Source organism: Apostichopus japonicus, chromosome 14 (genome assembly GCF_037975245.1).
Source record: "Apostichopus japonicus isolate 1M-3 chromosome 14, ASM3797524v1, whole genome shotgun sequence".
In the NCBI taxonomy this organism is placed as follows: domain Eukaryota; kingdom Metazoa; phylum Echinodermata; class Holothuroidea; order Aspidochirotida; family Stichopodidae; genus Apostichopus; species Apostichopus japonicus.
This window is the reverse complement of record NC_092574.1, coordinates 11,996,875-12,007,322: the sequence shown is the minus strand read 5'-3', so window position 1 is coordinate 12,007,322 and position 10,448 is coordinate 11,996,875. Positions and strand designations below refer to the sequence as shown.

Genomic DNA, 10,448 nt, shown 5'->3' with positions numbered 1-10,448 from the left:
GGAACCAGAGACAAAATAGGGTATTAACATATTCCAAATCCCGATTTCGATGATGAATGTCATGTGAAGATATATCACGTGAAGTCACCTATCATCATCGAAATCGGGATTTGGAATATGTTAATGAGCTAAATCGATGATAAGTCGATGTAAATTGGTAGAAGTCAATTTAGTCTGATAGAAACTGGTATAAGTCCAAGAAAATTGACTTCTGCCGATTTGGTTTTACATATCATCGCTTTACACTGGTAGATGTCATTTTAAATATGACATATACCGATTTATTTTACATATCATCGGTTTAAATTGGAATATGTCGATTTAAATCGATAATATGTCGAATTAAACTGGTATAAGTCAATTTAAATCGACATCTACCAGTTTAAATTGATGATATGTCAATACATGTAAATCGGTAAAAGTCAATTTAAGTTGCTAGAAACTGGTATAAGTCGAAGGGAATTGGTATATGTCGATTTAAATCGGTATATGTCGATTCCCCACGATTTGAGACTGATGGCCCGCCATACACACCTACGGCTATTAAGTCGACATATAGATTGCCCCTGTGTTTTGGCTCCATGCGTGGTCACGTAAAACGTGACGGTTGAAATAAAAAACGTGCATGCATGGGTATTGTTTTTATTGTACTTCCCAGTGAACAGTACTTACGGACACATTCGATTGTAGGTTCCCAACTGTCTCCAACACATGTCAATCTGTCTGATTCTGGTCGCATCCGGAATGACGGATCACATGTTACTCTCATTCTGTAACCACGTCTATAAGTATGGGTAGGATCGCTGTTGCGAGATAAAATCTTTCCATTTGGCGGATCTTCTGGTTGTGTGCACTGAGAGTGAGCTGAATGAGAAAAGACGCGAATTATAAATGTAGTCATGAACAATATAACCATCTACTTTAAGCAAATGTCTCGAGAATTGAAAGTCTGTACTATCCGAACAAGTCGGGATCAGATAGGCTGGAAATATTCAAGTGATTAAATTTCCAGCACTTATAGCTTAGTTTGCTTTTATAATTGTACGTGTATGGTACTATTATATTGTGAAATGCATCATTGGAAAACACACATTGAGGATATTTTCTAATTATTAACTATAACAATACACGATGTACTTGCTGGTGTTCAGGGAAGAAGCAGAGGCGGACGTGGATGCAGTCTATCGTAAGGGGGGGGGGGGGGGTGGAGGGGGATGTTGGACTGGATGTTGGAAGCGAAAGGCCACAAATTAAGTTCCATCAAAACTTTCCGACAGAGTAAATCCTCTGAATAATAAGAGCATCGTGTGTTAGAGCAACTTTACATGGTTTAATTAATTTAATTGGTTAAATAATTAGAGGAATATTTACATGTTAGAAACCTAACCGATCCAATTTTAATTATCATTATCTTGAGAACGCCATCTAAAATTGGATGGAACTATCACCAGGATGCTTGAAATATGTTCCCCCCTTTCATAATCGGAAGGATCTTTAAAGCTCATACCATTCCAAATATTCACATTTGATGATCGGTATGACTTTTACACTCCCTTCATAAACTTTTGCAGAAATCTTTCAGAAATAACATGCGTATCGTTAATATTCTTATCGGGAATTACTAAACACTGTACATAGTCAATAATCCAGGGGATATTTTAGGTCCATATTTACTTCCCATACCCCACATTGATAACATCACATTTTCTACTGAAGGCAAGGATAGTCCCGGGATTGATCCGAAGGACTTCATGCAGGTTCCCTTATCATCGTATCAACTACTGTACCGACAAGATCAGAAATGGTCCGGTTGTCCAAGTTGAATGTACATCATTGTGTGAGTACGTATGACATAAAAGCATGCATGATCGCCAAGATACGGTTCCGAAAGTTGGTGAAGGTTTCGGTTATTCATAACTTGGGAATTATTCATCTACGGGATGCAATATACTGATGGGAAAACTTGTATGTTTGATGTAGCCTTGAGTTGACAGGTTTGCAAATATCCTTAATGAATCACAAGTTAGCGAAAACCCCAAAGAAAAAAGGGGCCAAAAAGGAAAAGTACAGCTTGGAAGAACGCCTGCTATTACGACGTCACGTATTATAATTGCCTGGTTTGAGGAGATGAGTATCTGGGACAGACACCTTGAAACAATACCTCAAGGTCGCAACTATATGCTAAGATGAGGGTTTCCAGTAACGATGTGTTATTAATAACATACATCAAGTTAGCAACTAGGTGTTTAAATGAGGGTTTCCAGTGTCGATGTGATATTATTAAAATACCCGAGTCAAATAAGTAATAAGGTGTGAAGATGAATGTTTCCAGTGTCGTTCTGATATTATAACAATACCTCAAGTAAGCAACTAGGTGCTAAGATGAGGATTTCCAATTTCGATGTGATATTAATACAATACCCCAAGTTAGCAACTAGGCGTTAGATGAGGGTTTCCAGTATCGATGTGATATTATTACAATACATCAAGTTAGCAACTAGGCGTTAAGATGAGGATTTCCAGTGTCGATGAGGTATTGTAAAATACCCCAGGTTAGCAAGTATGTGTTAAGATGAGGGTTTCTAGTGTCGATCTGATGTTATTACAATACCTCAAGTTAGCAACTAGGCGTTAAAATGAGGGTTTCCAGTGTCGATGTGTTATTAATAAAGTACTGCAAGTTAACAACTAGGTGTTAAGATGAGGGTTTCCAGTTTCGATGTGATATTAATACAATACCCCAAGCAACTAGACGTTATATGACGGTTTCCAGTGTCGTTCTGATATTATTACAATACCTCAAGTTAGCAACTAGGAGATAAAGTGAGGGTTTCCAGTGTCGATGTGGTATTATTACAATACATCAAGTTAGCAACTAGGTGTTAAGATGAGGGTTTCCAGTTTCGATGTGATATTAATACAATACCCCAAGTTAGCAACTAGGCGTTAGATGAGGGTTTCCAGTATCGATGTGATATTATTACAATACATCAAGTTAGCAACTAGGCGTTAAGATGAGGATTTCCAGTGTCGATGAGCTATTGTAAAATACCCTAGGTTAGCAAGTATGTGCTAAGATGAGGGTTTCCAGTGTCGTTCTGATATTATTACAATACCTCAAGTAAGCAACTAGGAGATAAAATGAGGGTTTCCAGTGTCGATGTGATATTATTACAATACATCAAGTTAGCAACTAGGCGTTAGATGAGGGTTTCCAGTATCGATGTGATATTATTAAAATTCCCGAGTCAAATGAGAAATAAGGTGTTAAGATGAAGGTTTTCAGTGGGTTTTCAACTAGGTGTTAAGATGAGGGTTTCCAGTTTCGATGTGATATTAATACAATACCCCAAGTTAGCAGCTAGGCGTTAGATGAGGGATTCCAGTATCGATGTGATATTATTACAATACATCAAGTTAGCAACTAGGTGTTAAGATGAGGATTTCCAGTATCGATGTGATATTATTAAAATTCCCGAGTCAAATAAGAAATAAGGTGTTAAGATGAAGGTTTTCAGTGGGTTTTCAACTAGGTGTTAAGATGAGGGTTTCCAGTTTCGATGTGATATTAATACAATACCCCAAGTTAGCAACTAGGCGTTAGATGAGGGTTTCCAGTATCGATGTGATATTATTACAATACATCAAGTTAGCAACTAGGCGTTAAGATGAGGATTTCCAGTGTCGATGAGCTATTGTAAAATACCCTAGGTTAGCAAGTATGTGCTTAGATGAGGGTTTCCAGTGTCGTTCTGATATTATTACAATACCTCAAGTAAGCAACTAGGAGATAAAATGAGGGTTTCCAGTGTCGATGTGATATTATTACAATACATCAAGTTAGCAACTAGGCGTTAGATGAGGGTTTCCAGTATCGATGTGATATTATTAAAATTCCCGAGTCAAATAAGAAATAAGGTGTTAAGATGAAGGTTTTCAGTGGGTTTTCAACTAGGTGTTAAGATGAGGGTTTCCAGTTTCGATGTGATATTAATACAATACCCCAAGTTAGCAGCTAGGCGTTAGATGAGGGATTCCAGTATCGATGTGATATTATTACAATACATCAAGTTAGCAACTAGGTGTTAAGATGAGGATTTCCAGTATCGATGTGATATTATTAAAATTCCCGAGTCAAATAAGAAATAAGGTGTTATGATGAAGGTTTTCAGTGGGTTTTCAACTAGGTGTTAAGATGAGGGTTTCCAGTTTCGATGTGATATTAATACAATACCCCAAGTTAGCAGCTAGGCGTTAGATGAGGGATTCCAGTATCGATGTGATATTATTACAATACATCAAGTTAGCAACTAGGTGTTAAGATGAGGATTTCCAGTGTCGATCAGTTATTGTAAAATACCCCAGGTTAGCAAGTATGTGTTAAGATGAGGGTTTCCAGTGTCGATCTGATATCAATACAATACCTCAAGTTAACAACTAAGAGTTAAGATGAGGGTTTCCAGTGTCGATGTAATATTATTAAAATACCTCAAGTTAGCAACCTGGTTTTAAGATGTAGGTTTCCAGTGTCGATGTGATATTATTAAAATTCACGAGTCAAATAAGAAGTAAGGTGTTAAGATGAAGGTTTTCAGTGTCGATGTGCTATTTTGACAGTACATCAAGTTAGTAACTAGGTGTTAAAATGAGGGTTTCCAGTATTAATGTTTCCAGTATCAATGTTTCTAGTATCAATGTTTCCAGCATCAATGTTTCCAGTATTTTGTGATATTATTACATCTTCCATTTTGTTGTCACGTTGTTTGCCACCGGAATATTCCCGTATAAGATAATTGTCAATATTTTCTTTTGATTTCAATTATGAGGTATAAACAAAACAAAATAAAGCAACAACTAACTTATTGAACGATGGAACGATAAGTATGGTAACCTGTCAGGAGAGATTAGGAAATCATTCTTATAGGTTGTACCTACCATTTTGCATAAGACAGCTGAATGTAAACAACACCAGTATGATCCACCCCTTGGGTATAGTTCCCGACATGAGATATAACTGTCGAAAAACACGAATTATAAATACACTTATTTGAAATATCTGCTTGCAAGGTAATATTGGTAATCACTCACCCACTTCACGATTCTTATCTTTAACTTTAAACACTAGTGCATGATATCATCAAAAAATCCATCTTAAACTCTAGTCAAGATATTATGTTTCGTAAATGAAGTAAGTAATAACTTAACGTTTAAAACTAGAGAAAATAAAAGTACGAGGTGTTGTTTATTGGCGTCATGAGGCGAGTTCACTGTAATTTCGGTGGACTTTGGAGGCTTGGGTAGCCGTAACGACATTCGTAGATATAGAAATGATGGTTACAAAAGCCATACTTAATGTTTCTGGTATCAACATTGCCACACATAAAATGTTCTGGAATGGTGACATAAGGCAGAATTTTGATATGTCATAGCTCAAAAAAGAATGAGTGCTGGAAATGTTTCTATGTAGCTATTCTGGTTTTCAAGATATTGATTGGGTGAAAACATCCGATGCTACTAAAATTGTTAGTGGGTGGGCCGTTTCGAAAAAAAAACCCATCGTGACACTATCTAAGCGGAGCCAGTAAATTTTTGTCAAAAATGCCTCCTAGACTGCCGGAAGTGGCACTTCCTAGGCCTTGTAAGTTGCATCTAAACATTATTTATTTTGAGGTCTTATGTTTCAGAAATTGACACTTAAAAGAGAGGGTAAATTAGAAAAGTTTATTCGGTAATTAACTTTCGAGAAAAATCAGAATTAACGTTACTTTATAACAGTGGCGGAGCGTCCATACAGTCAGGGGGGGGGGGCGACCCCTTCCCCCGACGGACTCAAATGGACTAGTGGCGCCCTTTCCAGCTTTTCACCACTTTTTACATATTCGCTATTATTGACTTTTTATTGCACTCTCATCTACCTATTGACATTTTTCACATTTCTGTTGACGATGACACCTATTCATTCTTCGTTCTTCTGCAAATTAGCAAGGCCTGGAAAGGGTAATTTCCGGCGATCTAGGGAGTATCTTTACTCAAAAAAATATGCACGCTCCGCGCCAACCTGTGGTTGCGCTCCGCTTAGATAGTGTCGAAAGCGCCCCTACAGACCATTCTCGACCCCCTGACCAATACCCACAGCCCCGCCGCTGCTTTATAAGCATTGCTATATTTATTGCTTTCAACAGGTTAATGAAGATATAACAGCACGCTATGCCATTCATACGGTAGCCACAGCCTTTATACTCCGAGGGGAAGCCAGATGGGGAATTTAAAGCGTAAATGATTGTTAGGTTTGTGTTATCATTGTTTGTTTCACATGCTAAAAGGGGACCTACTGGGGAGGGGCGAGGGCAGTGGGTAGGAAGGTACTTTTGAGTGGGGGGCTGAAGACTGATGGCCGGCCTGGGGGAGGGGTCTAAGGGGAGGGGGTGTCCCCCTCCCCTTTGGATTTTTTTTGCATTTCCAGGTGGCCTCAGATGCAATTTGGTGCAATATAGCAAACTTCAACCCACCCACTCCATTTTGTATATAATTTTGCATTTTCACCTGGCCGAGGGGGAGGTGAAAACGAGCTGAGTGGGTGGGCCGTGTAGGGGATTGCCTCAGTTTTCTTAGTTTCTTAGTTAAACTATTGGGCACTGTTATAGGAACAATGAAATTGATAGATGTAGTAAATATATTTATGAACAGTACTTTAACATTAGACTGCTACACTGCTGATTCTAAATCTTAAAACCAATCGGTTAAATCTAAGGAGCTCTCTACATTTATTGTTTTTCTAACAAACCCGTGAAAACCAAGCCAAACGCACGGTCATCATATCTGCGATCGTGCATATACGTTGCGAGCGGCCTATTAACTAAGATCATGTGCAGCATTATGTTCCCCTTGTAGGGGAATTGTGATACACACCAGACGATGATCATACCATCACAGTCTACATGCACGGGGACAGGGCTTGAGAGCGGATCAGTCGTTCGGTGTTTCATGATCAGGTTCTTTCTTTGTGACTTGTCTTAAAGTGTAGCTGCCCCCATTCCCCCTCGATATATATATATATATATATATATATATATATATATGTATGTATATATATATATATAAATATATATATATATATATATCGAGTAAGTATATATTGAGTTTATATATATCGAGTATCGGGTTTTCCAAAACAGTGAATCACTGTGGTCGAGTGGTACGGACTTCGGTTAGTGACACGAAGATCCGGGGTTCGATTCCTACCTTCGCCTGATGAGTCCCAAAAGGACGAAACCGGTCGTGAAATGGAATTTTTCTGGTGTGTTATTCTTTATTGATTTACTCTATATCTGTCATACCACTTGCTACACATTCATTTCTTATTTACGGCTTGGCTTGCCTATAAAGATTGGTCATTCTGTATATATATATATATATATATATATATATATATATATTTATATATATATATATATATATATATGTCGAGTTGCTTAGCACCATACGTGATCTACAGATCATTGCAGAACATTATTACTTCCATTCTATCATCTGATTCACTGGGGTTTCCGTTTTCCAATTTCTTTCAATTTCGTGATTGTTTCGTTCGATAAGGGTTCTTTGCAGGGGAATACCCACTTCTATTCGAATTTCTTTTATTTGAAGAGTCTTTTGAGTTCGTTTCATGCGAATCGGAAATAGTTAATGTATTGATTGGTGTCTTTAAAGCCGTTATACGATCTGCAAGGCCACGGATCAAGTGTTCTGAACTGAAAATGCAAGGATTGGTTGATAAAAAAAAATAGAGTAAAAAGCCATATCTGATTGTTAGTTATTAAGGTCTGGTATTTACCTCCAAAACCTGCTGACTTAGCGATCTTCATAGACCAACTTGTTTATGTCTCTAACTGCAATGTCGGTATAGGCCTGTGCGATGGCAACTATACGCTAACGTATATTGTTTTGATTTTCATCGTTTCGGAGGATAGTGCTTATCAGTCTTATACTGCTTATACTGTCTCATATATATATTGGTAGCCCTATGTCGAGTGGCCCCTTTAAGCAAAGGTACAGTAACCACAGTAAGTCCTTCCGACATGAGCGTTACGAGGAAGAAACAGAGCTTTCCAAACATATATGGGACCAGAAGCGTAAGGGTGCCCCCTTCGTTATTGAGTGGAGCGTACTTAAGCATTCCAATACCAGCATGCGTAGATCCGGTCAATGTAACCTCTGTATTGATGAAAAGCTTTGTATCCTCCTGTCCAAAAACCCGCATTTACTCAATAAGAGATCTGAATTCATCTCCAAGTGTCGCCACAATATGCTCAAACCAATGAACCGTGCACGTAAGAAATAGGGTTCGTGTTCCCCATAGAATATATCCGCGCAGAGAGTATTTGTTCAGTTGTCTGACGATCGCCACCATAAGGGCGTGAAACTCCGAGTAACAGCTGTACTTACCAAGGCATTTACTTATATGTTTAGGCTCTGCTTTTATAGCATAGAGCACTCTTCTTGCAGTCCTGATCCTTCCTTGTTATATATATATATATATATATATATATATATATATATATATATATATATATATATATATATATATATATATATATATATATATATATACATATCATTATATAGATATATTGGAATTATCGGTCCCCTGGAACCTTCGTCAGCAATACTTGGCGGTCGAATGATTTTTTTTAAATTTGTATTTATTTATTTGTATTATTTTTTTCGAATGAAAAAATTAAAATTAACAAATAATCATTCGACCGCCAAGTATTGCTGATGACGGTCCCAGGGGACCGAAAATTCCAATAAATTTTCTAAAACGTTACTCCATATTTGTCAATTACGAGTCATATCTTAATCCTCTGGTTTTCTCTATTCATATTTTCTTTTAGAGTAAACGTGGATTTTCGTTAACATATATATAGATAAAGATCTATATATATATATATATATATATATATATATATATATATATATATATATATATATATATATATATATATATATATATTATTTATATACTTCCTTTAATTATCTGTCCATTTGTCTATTTTGAACGTCCTTTTATCAGTTTGCCTTTGAAGAAGATCATGCTAGGGTCGAAACGTCAGCCCCTGTAACTATTTTTTTTTTATATATACTTTTATCGACAGTTAAGACACGTATAATCTCTCTCAACCAAAGGCTTTCACCTCTACAACAACAGGTTAGAGATTACTCCTGTTTTTATGTTTTAACTTTTAATAACACCTACTATTTTTGTTAATTGTACAGAGCTTACCTTGTTGATTATTATACAATGAGTTGAAAGATGGAATGTTCCGTTCAACTCGGCTGCGCCTCGTTGAATGGAACAAATTACATCTTTCAACGAATGAAATATTTGCACTATTGCACGAATGGAAACCATTCATTATTTGTTTTATAGAACATATTATATTAAGATGGGTAAGATGCACTCATTCAACAGATTGTTTTGAACAGACAGGTTTCTCTGCTCTCTTACCATTGAAAAAAAGTGCTACCAAAAAAGTATAACCCATGGTTCTATTTCATAGAGTGGAATAGAGCGGATTTTGCATGCAATCAACGAGCAATTGACCAATCAAATGACCAGAATACAATTAGGTGTTGTATAATGTAAATTAGTCCATGTTCATTCACTACTAAAGCCCACGTCACTCTTATTTCAATGTTTGAATACTTACAGGTCAACATATAGGCATATTTGAGAATGTCCAATGCCAATATCATAAATTTTGCGGTAAAAACTCAACACAAAACAAGACAGTGTAAGACTAAATGTTACCTATACAGCACCAAGTAATATAGTAAACAAAGACAATCACCGTAGTTTCATTAGACGCAAGTTACCCTTATTCATCGATCACAGACTTAACTGGTTCCTATACGTTAAAAATGGTGAGGTAGGGGGGGGGGGGTGGCAGGGGTAAGTTGTTCAGAGTTTTACTGTCAAAAGAACAAATAAGTAAAAGTTAGAGGCACGTGACTTTTCGAACCCAGCAAGATCTACATATAACCAAAACGAGAGCAAACTAAGAATACATTAAGATTTACAGATGGACACACAGATATATCGGACAAATGATCAATGAAAAGAGCAAAAATAAAGAAGAGGGGAAAGATGAAAGGAACTAATGATGAGAGGATTAAAACTATGCAGATAAACTCTGAGGAGTGTAATAATGGGAGGTCATTAGTAATGGAGGTAATTAGTATCGGAGGTAATTAGTAATGTAGGTAATTAGTAGTGGAGGTGGAAAGATTTAAGGGCATGTAGCAGGAAGGAAAATATGTGGATATGGATACGAAGGACGACTCGAGAATGTAGGGAGGGGAGGGAGGGAGGGAAAAGGGGGAGAAGAGGTCATTCCTTTCTTGGATGTGGAGACCATTTAGTTGAATAGTGCGAAGGCGTTGGATCCACA

The 10,448-nt window shown here is 37.1% G+C and overlaps 1 protein-coding gene across 1 annotated transcript in view; it reads left to right on the top strand.

Annotated features, from left to right (window-relative positions):
* The first annotated feature begins 9,118 nt into the window (after nucleotides 1–9,118).
* The window catches only part of LOC139980267 (A.superbus venom factor 1-like), a 54,838-nt gene continuing 53,508 nt past the window's right edge, over nucleotides 9,119–10,448 (top strand). Inside the window, exon 1 of the mRNA XM_071991807.1 lies at nucleotides 9,119–9,205. The gene's annotated coding sequence lies outside the window, so the exon portion shown is untranslated. The remainder of the gene's footprint in view (nucleotides 9,206–10,448) is intronic.